This window comes from Neoarius graeffei, chromosome 9, assembly GCF_027579695.1.
Source record: "Neoarius graeffei isolate fNeoGra1 chromosome 9, fNeoGra1.pri, whole genome shotgun sequence".
Classification (NCBI taxonomy): Eukaryota; Metazoa; Chordata; class Actinopteri; order Siluriformes; family Ariidae; genus Neoarius; species Neoarius graeffei.
Window position 1 is genome coordinate 9,993,500 of NC_083577.1, and position 17,924 is coordinate 10,011,423.

Sequence of the window (17,924 nt, forward strand, 5' to 3'; positions counted from 1 at the left end):
AACCTTTGATTTCAGTATCTGGTGTGACCCCCTTGTGCAGCAATAACTGCAACTAAACGTTTGCAGTAACTGTTGATCAGTCCTGCACACTGGCTTGGAGGAATTTTAGCCCATTCCTCCGTACAGAACAGCTTCAACTCTGGGATGTTGGTGGGTTTCCTCACATGAACTGCTTGCTTCAGGTCATTCCACAACATTTCCATTGGATTAAGGTCAGGACTTTAAGGTCAGGCCATTCCAAAACATTAACTTTATCCCTCTTTAACCATTCTTTGGTAGAACGACTTGTGTGCTTAGGGTTGCTGTCCTGCTGCATGATCCACCTTCTCTTGAGATTCAGTTCATGAGCAGATGTCATGACATTTTCCTTTAGAATTCGCTGGTATAATTCAGAATTCATTGTTCCATCAATGATGGCAAGCCATCCTGGCCCAGATGCAGTAAAACAGGCCCAAACCATGATACTGACACCACCATGTTTCACAGATGGGATAAGGTTCTGATGCTGGAATGCAGTGCTTTCCTTTCTCCAGACATAACGCTTCTCATTTAAACCAAAAAGTTCTATTTTGGTCTCATGCGTCCACAAAACATTTTTCCAATAACCTTCTGGCTTGTCCACGTGATCTTTTGCAAACTGCAGATGAGCAGCAATGTTCTTTTTGGAGAGCAGTGGATTTCCCCTTGCAACCCTGCCATGCACACCATTGTTGTTCAGTGTTCTCCTGATGATGGACTCATGAACATTAACATTAGCCAATGTGAGAGAGGCCTTCAGTTGCTTAGAAGTTACCCTGGGGTCTTTTGTGACCTCGATGAGTATTACACACCTTGCTCTTGGAGTGATCTTTGCTGGTCGACCAGTCCTGGGGAGGGTAACAATGGTCTTGAATTTCCTCCATTTGTACACAATCTGTCTGACTGTGGATTGGTGGAGTCCAAACTCTTTAGAGATGGTTCTGTAACCTTTTCCAGCCTGATGTGCATCAACAACGCTTTTTCTGAGGTCCTCAGAAATCTCCTTTGTTCATGCCATGATACACTTCCACAAACATGTGTTGTGAAGATCAGACTTTGATAGATCCCTGTTCTTTAAATAAAACAGGGTGCCCACTCACACCTGATTGTCATCCCATTGATTGAAAACACCTGACTCTAATTTCACCTTTAAATTTACTGCTAATCCTAGAGGTTCACATACTTTTGCCACTCACAGATATGTAATATTGGATCATTTTCCTCAATAAATAAATGACCAAGTATAATATTTTTGTCTCATTTGTTTAACTGGGTTCTCTTTATCTACTTTTAGGACTTGTGTGAAAATCTGATGATGTTTTAGGTCATATTTATGCAGAAATATAGAAAATTCTAAAGGGTTCACAAACTTTCAAGCACCACTGTGTGTGTGTGTGTGTGTGTGTGTGTGTGTGTATATATATATATATATATATATATATATATATATATATATATATATAATAGCTAAGTAGTATTATGAAGTAAGGAATAAAACAGTTTTGGCCATGTTGTTATCGGAAAATAATCAAGTATAGAGTGGTGTAATGAAATACCATGTTATTAATTGTTTTAGTAATTTTATACCAGAGAAGCTTGCTAACAATGACAATTTTTTTATTTATTATAGAATGAAACAACAAAATTTTAATTCATTTATTAATTTATACATTTAGTGTTGGAGAACATCCGGAAAACTAGTTCCTGTTATCACTTATAATCATTGTGATTATTCCTTGAGGTCAAGAATGATGGTCTACATTCTGTTGGTCTATTTATGGACTCTCAAATGGTTTATGAGTCCAATCATCGCTTTGAACATTATTCCACATTCAGGACAGATAGTTCCAGATGGCAGATTGGGATTTGGTTGTTGCTACCTCTCTTTCTGTTTTCTTATTTTTTCTTCTAATTATGTCCATCTGTTGGCTTCACACGTTGCTGTTCTTTCTCTGATGATGGTTTGCTAGAGTTTCCTGTCCTTGGCATTGGTTTCCCAGTCACTGATATCAATGTTACATTTCTTCATGTTGGCTTTTAAGATGTCTTTGAATCTCTTCTGTTGTCCATCTCTTTTACATTTTCCCTCTTTAAGCTGGGAACAGAAGATTTGCATTAGCAGATGTTTATCTTTCATCCAAACAAAATGAACCCTCCACCTTAGTTGGTTCTTAATGATAGAGGCTTCAATGCTTGTTGTGTTTGATTGGTTCTTCTGTCTTCCCAAGTGATATTTAGGATGTTTCAAAGACAGGGGTTATGGAATTTTTTAAGTGCCTTCAGATGTCATCCATATGTTGTTCAGGGTTCTGATGCATATAGGAGCATTGGGATCACACTGCTTTATACAGTAATAGTTTGGTGTCTGTTTGATTGTCATGATCATAAAAGACTCTTCTTCAGAGACATCCAAAAGTTGTTCCAATATATTTATGGAATTAAGTTTGGTATTGGAGGAGAGATGACTTCCAAGATATGAAAAATGGTCCAAGTTTTCCAGGATTGTTTCTCCATGGTTCTCTCTGATTTATCTCAGTTGATGATAATAGGTAGATGATCTGAGTCTTCTTGGAGTTGATGGTTAGTCCAAGTTTAGTATATTTGCAGTTGAAAGCAATCAGGATCTGTTGCAGATGGTTTTCTGAGAGAGCTACAACACAGTTGTCATCTGCATATTGGAAATTGATGAGGGAACTTGTAGAACTCTTGGTTTTGGACTTAAGATGGGCAAGATTGAAAAGTCTGCCATCTGTTCTGTAGACAATTTTGATTCCTGAGGGTAGGTCATCCTTAAAGATGTGTATGATTGTTCACCATCTTCATTGTGACAGTGTTAGGGCAATCAAACATCCCTATTTTACCTACTTACCATGACTGTAGCAGGCATGTCATCATGGAGTCTCAGGATTTGAATGTACTTTTCAGGACATCCAAAGGTGGATAGGACATCCCATTGGAGTTCCCTTGGTACAGAGTCAAAGGATTTGATGAGGTCAGTGAATGCCATATACAAAGGTTAAAGTTGTTCACAACATTTTTTCTTGTAGTTAATGCATTGTGAAGATTATGTCGGTTGTTCCATGTGATGGTCTAAAACCGGCTTGCATCTTCTGAAGAATCTTCACAGCTAGTGGCTTGAGCTGGTTATTCATGATGCAGGTGAGAATTTTGCCTGCTATTGCTAACAGGGAAATTACATAAAAGTTCCCACATTCAAATCAGTCTTAGTTGTGTTAAAAAAAAAAACCCTTGAATGTTGTTGGTATCTGCTAATTGCAGGATTCCAACATACTTCCTCCACTGTTGGTTTTTCAGGTTTCAGGTGATCTTCTGGACTACAACCTTGCATTCCTGAATTTCATTTTGGTAGTTGTTTGTCAATCATTTTTTTTAAGGTGATGAAAACTTTTCCCCTTTCTTCAAAGAGTTGTTGGAGTTGTTTGTCATTATCATCAAAACAGTCCTGATTTTTTGTTTGTTTGTTTTTTGGTCTTGAACCCAATTGTTTCTGTGCAGGATGTGATGATAGCTTTCTTCAATTGATTCCAGTGTTCTTCTGAAGATGGTGGTATTTGTTGAGGCAGTTGTACTTGCACATTTTATTGGAACTTGTGTACATGGTTGATGTCTTTAAGAAGGTCAACATTTAATTTCATGATTGGGTTCTGACTTTGATGCTTCCTTCTGGGCTGAATGTTCCATCTCATGGCGGATGAGATAATGTTCTGTCTAAGAATTGTTAGTACCAGTAACAATTTATTTTCAGTAAATCATGCTGGTCCCAAGGTTGTACAATTATGTTGTCAATGAAGTGCCAGTGTTTGGTGCATGGATGCTGTCAGGAGACTTTGTGTCAGTTTTTCTTGTGAAATAAAGTGTTTGTAATCACTAGATTGTGTTCAACATACTTGGTGAGAAGGAATGGTCCATTGGTATTGACCTTACCAACTCATTGCTTGCTGATTATTACAGTCCACAGCCTATGCTCTTTCCTGGATGTGCCATTGAAGTCTCCTAAAAGAATGATCTTTTTAATGTCAGAAAGGGAGGAAAGGGAGGACTCATGAGATGTTCACTGATTCAGAATGATTGCTCTGTCAGCTTCTGAAGTAAGCTGTTTCAGATGGCAAAACCAACTCCATGGATCCTCAGTTGTTCAAGGTCAAGTCCTTTCCAGAAAAAAAAAAGGTGCACTGACCTTGCTTTTGGGTGGTCCAGTTTCCCCCACAGTCCAAAGACATGCAGGTTAGGTTAACTGGTGACTCTAAATTGACCGTAGGTGTGAATGTGAGTGTGAATGGTTGTCTGTGTCTATGTGTCAGCCCTGTGATGACCTGGCTACTTGTCCAGGGTGTACCCTGCCTTTCACCCATAGTCAGCTGGGATAGGCTCCAGCTTGCCTGCGACCCTGTAGAACAGGATAAAGTGGCTAGAGATGATGAGATGAGATGAGATGACCTTGCTTTTCCTTTAGTTTCCCTTCTCCAGCTCTCCAAGTCTCACTCAGAGCAATGATGTCAAAGTTGAGTTGAGTTTTCACAGTTCCTGAGCAACAAAGGCAGTTCTCCTCTCTGGTTAGTCTGAGTTTGGATTGTCCATTAGAATTTGTATATTCCAAGTTCCAAGTGTCACTTCTTGATATTCGTTGACCACATAATGGTAATCCCTCTGGATGTGGCTTTCCAGACAGGATGAAATGAAGCAGACTATTTTTAGGGCACCTTTTCTTGTCCCCTCCCAGTTCACTGTGAGCAGAATGAATCCTAAATATGGCTGCTCAGGTGTGAATACTGCTACCAAATGACTTTCCTGCTTCTGCCCAAAAGTTGAGCAACTGAATCAAGTATTCACTGCTTTCATGCTGGTTCTTGACCAACAGCTTCCAGCCATCATATTGTCTGATCCCTTTGCCCTTCTCTGATCACTGAAAGACTTTTCATGACCCACAGAACAAAGATGACTGTGCATGTGTTTGTTTTACATGTACTTGATGTTGCACTCCAAGAAGCACACAATACGTCAAAAATCAACCAACTAATCCCAAGGTGATTGGAGCTGATGGAGTCTTCCTTCATGTTGCAGCCTTCATCTGCATTCATAGTCATTGAGTTCAAGGTAACATTGTCCACCTGATTCGCCATTGAGGTCTTGTAGGTTGGATTGTTCTTAGTCTGGTCCATCATCCTTGACCTTGCCACCATGAGTGATCCTGCCAGAAGTGAATATTTCTGATGGCATCACTCTCAGAATTGTGGGGGCATGTAAGCATCTTCACCATGACAAAGTAGAGCAGGGGTGTCCAAACTGATCCATAAAGGGCCGTGTGGCTGCAGGTTTTCATTCCAGTCATGCAGCAGCACACCTGATTTGGCTTATTCAATCAACTGACACACCCACCCTTTAATCAAGGGTGGGTGTGGCTGCAAGTATTTGACTGTGTGAAGACAGTTCAGTTGATTGAATGAGCCAGTTAGGTGTGCTGCTGCATGGCTGGAATGAAAACCTGCAGCCACACGGCCCTTTATGGATCAGTTTGGACACCCCTGAAGTAGAGGATCCATAGAAGAGGTAATTAATTATGGCAGCTATAAACAGTCATTCCTCAACCTCTCTTGTTCTCTCTTTTAAAGTTAATAAAACAAAATAGTCTAGGATCTGACTTAGACATGTATGCACATAATTTAGGAGAGGATAACTCAACTGTTATAGGCTAATTTGACCCCAAGGAATAACTTGGGATGTGTGCTAAAATTGCTATCCAGGGCGAACAGCCTGAAAATTGTAAATCCAAGATGGCCACCAGTAGCCATATTGAAAATATCAATTTATGAGCCACTCTCCACAGAAGAGGAGAGGAATACCTCTTTTTTTGTTTTGGGGGGGTCCATTAGTGACATCATTTTCATAATTGAAGGACAAGGGAACAATTTAGGGTCAAAGTCAAGGTCAAAATTCACCAAAAATGACCAAAATTGCACTTTCACAGAAAACATGAGAACAGAATAACCCTATCTCAAACATGAAATCATGGAATTGGGAGACCTATGCACATAATTTAGGAGAGTATAAGAAAGCAAGCATTTGATTAATATAAAGAAATTGTATTTTCAACCATACTATTATGATCAATGGAATGTTAACTTAAAGTGAAAAATACAAAACAAATGTATTACTATAGTACTGCAGTACCTGGGTTGAAGTCATGGTGAAGTGAGAGTTCTCCTTCAACATCATCCTTCATCTCTAGGAGGTCAACATACTGGTCTTTTTTATGTTTGATGATTCTCCACAGAGCTACAGCTTCCTTCTTCCTAGTAACCCCAATTATCCCTCCACTCACTTTGGCAGGCCAGTTGTAGCACTGCTCTAGTGCCTGGTCAAAGGGCACTCCACTACCTTTCTTGGTGGTGTTCACAACAAATCCACCATTCATGTAGGAATTATAGAGTAGTGGGAACTTCTCCTTCAGTTGATAGCAGTCCTGCAGGAATAATGGCGTCCATCGACAGTAGTTTGTTTTCCCAAAAAAGAAGAGTGAAGTTGCCCTCTCCACAGCACTGAAGTAGAGCAGCCAGTCTCCAGAGCGCAGAGAATTGGTCAGATCGCTGACTATTGGGAACAGGTCGGAAACGTATGTGTTCTAGTAAGCAAAGGACTGGGATAGTGAAGCCCTTTCCTTAAGGTAGATTTGAAAGGCTGCTTGGATAGTGTCAGCATGCTCCTTTGTGGTGTTCCATTATTTGCCTGTGAGTTCTTTGGACTGACACTTGATCTGCAGTGCCTGTAGTTCTGTTCGTCTCTCAGGGTATTTGGAGAGGAATCATAGACATGAGGACCTCGTGTATCATTGAATGGGCAGTGCAAGCCTTGGAATAGTGGGAACCATAGCACTGTCAATTGAAGAATCTTAATAGCTCAAATGTTATTACTGTCTGTTTGGCAAGTGAAACAATAACACTATGGCCGATTTCACCACTAGAGAGGTACTCGGATCACTTCTTCTTCTGGCATAGGATGCACTCCTCTAGATTGATTGGCTTAGGCTTATGTGTAGCAGAAAGAGCAGTGAGAGATACCTCATCCTGAAAAGAAACAACTATACTACTGTTAGATTGCTACACAAAGCTAAGACTAAAGTTCATCCGAAAAAAAACAATTATACTACTATTAGATTGCTAAACAAAGCTAAGACTAAAGTTTATCTGAGAAGAAATTACTATACTACTATTAAATTGCGGGACAAAGTTAAGACTAAAGTTTGCTCTGCCATCAAATCATTTCCAGCTTAAACAAACTTCAATAAACTTGTCTTGGCATTATCTTGCTGTACTTCAGTGACATTTTATCTTGGTGACACTGGATAAATAAATAATTTTCTCACTCTCTTCAGATCCTGTAGCACTGGTGCTAGAAATAAATCATATCACTCGTTAGTTGATAATTCAATGATTATATTAATCAGTAGAGGACCTGGCTTAGGCATGTATGCACATAATTTAAATCTGGAACATTTAAGTTAATAAATACATGGCTTTTCTCAAGTTTTCTTCTGGAAGTCTGTGAAACTGCAATTTTGGCCAATTTTTGGTGTTTTCTTACCTTGCCCTTGACCATAGCTTGTTTCCTTTTCCTTCAATCATGAAAATTATGTCACTAATGGATTCCCCATATCCAAAAACCCATAAAATGAGGTATTGCATACTTCTGTGGTGAGTGGTTCAAAAATTGATATTTTCAATATGGCTACTGGTAGCCATCTTGGATTGGTAATTTTCTGCCTGTTTACCCCAGATAGTGATTTTGGCACACATCCCAAGTTGTTCCTTGGGTTCAAATTAGCCTATAACAGTTGAGTTATCCTCTCTTAAATTATGTACATATCTAACCCAGGTCCTATAGGGGAGAGCGGGGTAAGATGAGCCAGGGGGTAAGATGAGCCACCCCCTGTTTCTAAGAAACAGTAAACAAATGTGACCATGTGACCACATTCAAAGGGGGGCGGGACCATTTACTTACACTTGTGGAGAGGAGCACCACATGTCAAACTAGGTGAGGGAGATATTTATAAAAATGTGTTTTTGTGCTTTCTAAGTCAATTCCATGTTTGTCCACAGTGAAGGTGATTTAGAGAAGACAAAAGTAGAATAATATTTAGACACATTAGGGTTAAGTTAGTGGCTTTCTAAGCTATGATATGAATGCTAATAAAAATAATTTTGATTAGCCTAATCCCCTTTATTAGCATTTTTCTACAAAATGGTGGCCACGGGGTAAGATGAGCCATTAGATGTGGGGCAAGTTGAGCCACTGGCTCAACTTACCCCATTGGTGGCTGAGCTTACCCAATATGGATGACACTTAAGTTTTCACATTTGCTGGTCATATATGACAACAACAACAAATAAACAAACAAATAAATAACATGTTAATATAAATAATATGTTTAAAACGTTTTTAATAAATAAAATAATGCCCTCTGTTATTACAGGTGTGCATGATGCCACACTCATACAAAAGAAAAACAGACAGGGCCGCACAGTCCCGTGCAGTTTTGGAGAGAGCCGCAGAGGAAGTCAGGAAAGGCAGGCCTATTCGGGCTGTGGCGAGGGGATATGCATTTGGACAGGATGACTCTGACTAGGTTCATTGAAAAGATAAAGAATGGAGAGGTAGAGACAGGTTATACCAAGTTGGTGAAAGTGCATTTCTTCATTGGCCAGATAATCAAATTGGATGTCTTCGAAATAGAGGCAAGATTTCTCAAAAGAAGCCGGTCATGCCATGGCTCTGCAAGAAAGCCAACCTTTGTCTTCAAAGAGAAAGATGAGGCTGTCCTGTCAAGACAGGATATTGTGAAAAAATTGCCCCGCCCCTTTACTGTTGGGGGGACAGCACGGAGGGAGAGGCAAATGGTGTTCCCTTGCAATTTGAACGCTTGGAACATTGAATAATGATGAAATGATTGATGGAATGATTGCTGCATGTTTTAGCAATGTTTTAACCTACTGAAAGAAATAAGATTTTTTGGCACTGCTCTACTGTTTTAGTAATTTCTATAATATAGTATATCTCTCATTCCCTCTCTAACCATCCCTCTTTCTATCTATCTACGCATATCTCTCTCTCTATCCATCTATCTATCCCTCCCTATCCCATCTCATTCTATCACCTCTCTCTTCATCTCCCCTTCTCTATGCAACGGCCCTATCCCCCACTTGATTGACTTGACTTGATTCATTGATTGCATTTCTAATAATAAAAGTTGTTTACTTTGTTAACCTAACATGTTTTGTGTTGGCTCAGTTTACCCCACACAGTGGCTCATCTTACCCCGTGCATGGGGTAAGTTGAGCCACTTGACATTTTTTTTTCAAGAGGTAATATCACTCTAACCATAAGAGCTTATCAATTGTTTTTTGCTCAGATAGTAACAGTACACTTTGAAATTTGGTATGGTGTGTAGACTGGAAGCAAAAATGGCTTTAACATGTAGTTATGATGAAAAATGTAAAAAGTGGCTCATCTTACCCCGCTCTCCCCTACTAAAAATGGACTTTCCACTTTCTGGATTTTTATTAATCATTTTTGACTTGGAGAGGAATAAAAAAAGAGGCTGGTTAGGGAACAGTTGCTTATAACTGTGAATGCAAGTGACCGCAAGAAGTAGTGTGTCAAGTAGTTTCCACAACAATAAATGTAACTATTAAAGGATAAAAAGAACAAAGTTTTAGTCTTAACTTGAAAAAGAATATGAGGATAAACTATATTGGGACAGACTGTGATTGGAAAATTATTGATTTTGGGGTGATAACAGTAACACCTCATCACACTACTGCAACATTTCCACAACATCCATGTTTTGAATAACATTGTGAAGCAAACCATGTTTTTAAGAACATGGAAAGTTATCTTTATAAGTATCCTTCTTAGAACTTGTGGCATGCTTAGGCTACGGTCACACCACAACTTGCAATGCTTTGTGATGGGTTATTGATGAAAATGAGGTGGTTTGGTGGCAATGCATGGTGATGTACAGGTGAGCTAAAAGTTGTGGTCACACAGCAGGTGAACACTTGACGATGTTCTTTTGAGGAGACCTGGCATTTTTCCTAGGAGGCATGCTTGAGGGTGTCTACGTATTGGTTTCTGGCAGGAGAATGATCACCAATGCCTTGCTCAATAGATTTCAACAATGTGTGGCATCAGCGCCAATCAATCAGTGATCACAAATGTGTCATCTAATTGTCACCAAATGTTTGCTGACTATTCCTGAATCCTTTGCCCAACCAATTACGATCCTTGGCGACAGATCACTGAATTTAAAAGCACTTTTCAAGTCTTGGTGAAGGTTACGCTATGCTGAGGTTACCGCGAGCATCAGGGATATGGATTCGAGACAAATGCATTTCAAGAGGCTCGGCGAAGGTTCTTTGAGCTTTGCGAAGTATTCCCAAACCCATCTGCAAGTATTTGCTGCTTAGTTTGCTGATGAAAACATCACCACCAAATTGCAATGCATGCATTGATTTTTTTTTTGTAATGTTTTTGGCCACTCATGAGGTGGAGACACATCAAAAAAACACTCGCGAAGTTCGGAGAACATTTGCTGTGCCTCATGTGATTGGTGGTGATGCTACCAATTGTTCATTGCCAAGTATTTGCAAACCCATCACAAACTATAGTGAACCCATGGCCTTTCTGAACATACTAAGAATGTTCTGTTTTCACTTGGAAGTAATGATTAAATTTGAAACAATGAGCTTCACCATCCCATGAATATGTTCTTACCATAAGGGCAGATTCTTGGCAGGTACCAGAGTAATTACTTTCTAGAAATGGCTCTTTTGATCTTTCAGAGAAAGATATTGACTCTCTGTTCCAACACACATTGCATTTATATTATTTAATTAATCTGAGATACTTCTGAGGTTATGCTAATGTAGAGTTGGAACAAAGTTCTAAAGCAATTAACTATCGCTCTCACTTTCTCAGGTGGATAAGGCTCTTCTTTCACTGGATTCTGCTGTAATAGACATTTCTGCTGGTGGCTCTCTGCACTCCATTCAGTCGTGGGTATTCATGCTGACCTAATAAACTGAATGGAGGAGAGACTGTAGACAGCCTGGAGTGATGAGTGACTCAAATGGATATGAATCAGCTTCAGCTCTGGATTTGTTCAGCTGAAACTTGGCCTGTGAAGTCTTTTGAAAAGGAGCTTATTCGGTATAGGGAGCTGAAGTGTTCTGAAGTATGCCATTTTAGCTCGTACAAATTGTTACGACTTTGCAAAACCATGATCATTTTGGGAAAGCATTTGTTTGTTTAGGCCATTAAACCCAAGTATGTTCATGTCCCAAGCATGTAACTTCTTTATAGTGTTTCGTTATAGAAAGTCTGAACAAGGGTTAAATATCTGTGGGAAGTATTTCTATGTGATTAATAATTGTTAAGGCAACAGAAGAGAAACAAAGACAAAGAAAACAATCTTAGACACACTCCATGTAACCATCTGTATGAAAATATTAATTAAATCAAAGAAGACTCTTGAACAAAATAGAATTTGTGAGAAATTGTAATCAACATGCTATGAAAATAAAAATAGGACTTTACTTATCTATCACTCATGCATCACTTCATTTAAATGACTTTTCCATAAATATCTTACTTTATTTATGATTGATTATGATCAAATAAATGTCACGCAGAGCCACACAGAGGTGTACGGTAAATAAAAAATTAAAGCCTCCACACTCATAAACCCAGCATTTATCATAACACTTCATGCATGATGTACAGTACACTGAGAGAAAGCAGCAGATTTAACCTGAGATTAATTATAATATAAATCAGCAGAAGATTAATTATAATCACCTGAAATGTTCAGCGAGTCTCAGGTCTGACAGACGAGTGGGTTGTGTCATCTCAAAAAAGTATGTTTTGTGTCAGAGAGAGAACTGACCTCTACCATGATGCTGACAGCAGCTTTGAGAGATTCGAGAGTCATGGGATTGAAATCTGAGACAAGACAGAAGGTGAAAATGTTAAAAAGAGCCTGCTAATGGACAAGACAGCAAAATGATGCTCTGTGAGGCTCAAGGCAGGTAAACTGCACTTTAGAGAGGATGATGAGAGAGTTTCTGAAGTCAAAAACAGGACACAATTTTGTTCTAAAAGTTACATCCAAAAGCATTGCATTCAGATATAGAAACATGAACGCAAATTAAGAGCTGCAGCTATTTAACAGTTATTCCATGAAATCAAGTTGTACATTTTACATTATACATTAAACGTCTGACAAAATCATTTTCGCTTAGGATGTAAACAAACCACTGAAATGACAGTTGCAATTTGTGAAAAATGCTATAATAATAATTCTTGAAAAAAATGGATACATTCTTACCATCAAATACTTTTATTCCATATTTTGTTGCTTTTTTGTACTTTTGGGGGTTTTGTTTTCAAGTAGAGTTTTTATTTTGTCCTCGGTTGGTTCAGCAACATGCGCCACCATTTTGTTTTTCTCTACTCACAGTATATGAGCTGATAGCCTAGTAGTAGAGTAGTCAATCAGTGTGTGCGATTGCTCATATCCAGTGAATGTGGGTAGAATAATAAGTATTACTGACTGACCAGTAATTAAAAAAAAAAATAGTTGATTACTCATGTTTTCAATAATTAAAGAACGGGTGGTGCCAGGGAAGAGCTTGGGGTTGCTGTAACTAATCCTAAGATAGCCATAGCACCCCCAAGAAATTTGTGTGATTTATTTACGATTTTTTTTTAGGTGTGAATGCTATAATTTATCATTTGAAAAGTAAATAAACACATTAAAAAAGCAAACTGATTATTTTTAGACTAAAAAACATAAATCCAACACAGGTGATCTGATTCAGCCAATAGGTGCAGTACACAGCAAAGTTTGGATCTTACTTTTACATCCTGTAAACCCAGAGTGCATTTTTTTTTCAACTTAGCAATAGCAAGGCATTAGTGTGATCATAATGGATTGGGGGTTTTTTTTCTATTTTTTTTTTTTAACTTCATAAACATCCAAGTGTGTAGACTTGATCAACAGTTGCATTATTTTGTTTCGAAGAATGAGGATACTGAATGGTAAGTGCATGATTTTTTTCCCCTATTGCCTGTTATAAATGTAATGAATTTGCTGGTTGCACAGATTCTGACTCCTTATAGTTATCTTTGTGCGATGCTCATCCATATAACATTAGGTCTATGGAAAGGAATACTGTTGATTCATTAGTTGAGGAGTTGGTAATTGGCAGCATGAGTTTGTGATCTCAGAATCTGAGGCCGAAATGTGCATGAACCTCTGTGTCTGGTGCTTTCTGCTTGTGTGTGAGCCCTGGCTATGGAATAATTGTGTGAAATTTTGTATTCAGTGGTGTTTATGTAGGCCGGTTTGTGAAACTTACATCTATATTCTGTGAGCTGAATATCTCACCTTGTGTTTAACACAGAATGGCATTGTAGCTGAAGTAGAGTAGGTACTGTGTGCATGTGTGTGTGTTGGGGGTGTTGAAATAGTAATTAGAAGAGCACTCAGAGAGCGAAGACCTCCTCCAAGGCCAAACCAATGAAGGCGAAACTAAATTTATTGAGCTGCCTTGTACCGGTAAGTCAGATTCGGAATTGAATGTGTTCTCCTTTGGCCTATGCTACACCTATCCAGCAAGTTTCATGAAAACTGGGGCTGTTTTTTTTTTTTTTTTTGCTAAATCCTGCTTACAGGTAAGCAAAGAAACAAACAAACTGAAAGCATAACTAATAGATAAGCCTACATTTCAGAGCACCCTCACTGAACAGTCAAGGAACCCCATAACACCAGCAAAAGATAACCTCTGGTGCTGCCACTGAGTTATAGCAAAATAAAGTGTAGTCTGGCAGCAGACATGGTGGCAGGTACAAGTCAAAGAGTTTGTTTTACAACGGGCAAACAAATCCAAATCATGAAGCAAAGTTGGAGTAGACATACACAGGCAGTGAACATGTGATGAACAAACAGGCGAAAGAAGGCAAGACTAGATTCAGAATCCAGGGGACAAACAAAGATCAAAATGAGAAGCAATCAAAACCAATACAGCCTGGTATGTCAGGAGATGAGGCTACACTGAGCAATACTTTGCACTGAATGTGTGTGTGTGTGAATGAATCCAGGTGTGCTTGCTTAGTAGTCAGATTAGCTTGTGTGCATATTGGAACTTGGTGTCCTTGGTGGCTATGTATGTAGGCTGCAACATCTCTTAGGATTTGTAGTTGGATGTGACAAACTACTTTACAATTAGAACCCCAATTCCAAAAAAAAGTTGGGACACTATGTAAAACATATTAAAAAAAATAAAAAAGAATGTGAAGATTTGCAAATCATGGAAAACCTATATTTCATGGAAAATAGTACAAAAACAACATATCAAATGTTGAAACAGAAATTCTATTTATTTATTTTTAAACATGCTCATTTTGAATTTGATGTCCAAGTGTGCAAAATAAACATGTTTCATATGTATTTTTTTTTACCTCAAATTATAGGTAACTATTTTGTTGATAACCTCAACAAAATAGACTTCGTGTTAAAACTATAATTAATTTCCTTGTTACAAAATTGCACTTTTTGACCATATAGAACACACTTATAGAAGTGAGTTATTTATAGCAGAGCAAAGCTACATACTTTAGAGAATATGGTAAAACATCATCCTGATTTTTGATGGCTTTTGCGACCATATGACATCCATATGAACATAGGTATGAACAACGAACATGTACCAACAATGGGAGCCCGATTGTAAGTGCAAGGCAATGTATTTCATAAACACTTGACCACTGGACAATACAATTTGTGTCTTTACTGACATAAGATAGATGAGCTTTTATCCAGCACTTATTTTTAATTTGCTTTAAAAATAAAAAAAAATAAAATGTGGGGTTATTTACTAACACATTTTACACTCGTTGGGAGCTCGGCTTTTTTAGGCAGTGCCAAAATTTATATATATATATATATATATATATATATATATATATATATATATATAGCAGATATCACTCTCTGCTATTACTCAAATTAGGATGCTTGTTCATAAGGGATAAATTTATGAGATCTTGTTTATTTAATTTTATTTATTTATTTTTTACTACTTTGTGGCAATGTCTATTATTAAAAGTACTGGACAAATAAATTGAGTTCACAATGGGGAAATGACTGACTGGCAGCCGGGTATCCATTGCAGTCTATGAGACGGCTCTGAACAGCCAATTTTGGCTAGTTGTTATTGGTTAAAATCAACAAAATTGTCACTTCCAGGGAAGCCGGGCTTCTCTGGGACTAAACAAGACAGTGGGAGGGACAAGAAGCCGGACTGAAAGGATTATTGGAGGTAGTGTTTGAAAGACATGAGGAGGCCGGTACTTTGGCGAGGAACACGGAAGTATGATCAGTCAGTCCCTAGCGGATGTCAAGAAAGTGCAGTCATGTGCCAAAGTGCTGTCCGAATTTCTTTTCATATAAACGTTTCTTCTCATTGATGTCTCTGTACATTACTCTATAAATAAATGTAAATATTACTCGTTGTGCTCCGTTAACTTTCATCCATTCTATCAGTTTGATCATTCGTGAATTCACTCGTTTATTTCATTTGTAGTTCAATCTGGTTGTAGGATAGCTTGAGCCTTATTGGGATCTGCAGTGCTAGCTGTGAACAGAAATTGGTGAAGTCTCTGGAAAGCACAACCAGCTGGTATGACAGGGTCACAGACCATTTTCTGGAAAAGGAGCGGAGGGCAGAATTTGTGTATAAATAGTGTTCATGTTCATGAATCTGAAGTGTGTATATTGTTCACTAATGTTAAGAGAATGGTGGGCTCTGTGTTATAGGTTATACCTGAGTATGATATTCAAGGTTCTGTGTGTTGCATAGCCTACCTGGTTATGAATTTCCAGACTGTGTTGCAGATGTTCAAGGATGTGTTGCACAGCTGGGTGTTGTGTTAAAGACTCTGTGTTGCATATCAGGGTATGATGTTCAAGGCTCTTTGTTGAATAGCCAGTGATTTTTGGATGTTTGATATTTTTGATTAAGGATATGAGGCACTAGCCTGGCAAGCCAGACTATAACATGAAATGTACAAGCAAAAATACTTTCTGCCACTAGGTAGGGTTGTCTAGTTCACTATGCTAATGGGGCACACCTTTCTATGCTTTGATATCCGGCCTACAGGTTTTACGAAAAACCAGCAGCCGCCACTGGTGCAATGTATCAAAGATATTTAAGATGGCATTATTTGCAGATGACACAAATATGTTTTATTCTGGAACAAATTTACATGAGTTAGAAAACATAATCTCTTCAGAACTGTGCAGGTTAAAAAGTTGGTTTGATCGAAATAAATTATCATTAAATCTGTCTAAAACAAAAATCATGTTATTTAATAATTATAAAATAAATAGGGCAATAAATGTACAGGTAGATGGTGTTGATATTGAAAGAGTTTCTAATAATAAATTTCTTGGGGTAATAACAGATGATGGAATTAAGTGGAAATCACATATAAAATACATACTAATGAAACTATCAAGAAGCATATCTGTGTTGAGTAAAGCTAAGCACGTCCTGGACTATAATTAACTCCACATTCTTTACTGTTCCTTGGTTTTACCATACTTAAATTACTGTTCAGTGGTGTGGGGAAATACATATAAATGTTCACTTCATGCAATAACTATACTTCAAAAAAGAGCTATAAGAATAATTCATAGTGCTGGTTACCGAGATCATACTAATTCACTATTCTTAAATTCAAAATGTTTAAAAGTCAGGGATATTATAGAATATAAAACTGCCTTAGTAATGTACAAAGTAAGGAATTATAAAGTACCAAGGAATATCCAAATAATGTTCTCGGATAGAGAGGGAGACTATCATTTTAGGGGAAAATTGAAATTTAAAATTTGCAGTGCTAGGACAACGTTAAAAATGTTCAGTATTTCTATTTGTGGAGTAAAGCTATGGAACAGTTTGAATGTGGAGCTCATGAAATGTACAACTATAAACCAGTTCAAAAAAGGTATAAGGAACAGATCTTTATGAGGTATAGGGAGGAGGAATTACAATAACATGTTATTGATAATATAAGTGTATATATGTGGGTATGGGTACATACGGATATATTATAAAAAGTGAGTATTTTTTTTTTTTTGTGTATATATATATATATATATATATATATATTTATTTTATTTATATATTTTATATATATATATATATATATATATATATATATATATATATATATATATATATATATATATATATATATATATATATATATCATAAAATGCATAATTATGATATGGGTGTCTGTATATGTATGGATGTGTATAGTTATAGGTATGTGTATATGTATGTACTGTATATATGTATTGTATGTGTGTACCGTATATATGCATAACATAAGTATTTGTATATATGATTTGATTTGGTCGATATTATACCATGTTGGTATGTCTTGGTATGTTGGTTTTTTTTTTTTTTTAATCGATTTTGCTTTCTTTTGTATATATAGTTTATTATGGTGGAAAGTGACATTTGATTAACGGTGGTATAGAGGGTTAGGATTTGATAAGTTATTTACTTCTTCCTAATCCTTTCTGAACATTATTATGTTATTGCCTTGTGGCTATGCTATTCTGTTTGTTTATGATGATGTTTTGATTGCATTTTTTATTTTTATTTTTTGTTGGGGTTTTTTTTATATCTTTTTTTACTGTTCGGAATAAAGCAATCAATCAATAATTCGCCTTTTATGTTTTATCAGTGAAAATGCATGCATGTACATGTATGTTGCATAAGTTATAACACCTATCCTGTTTTAATGAGAACCCACAATCA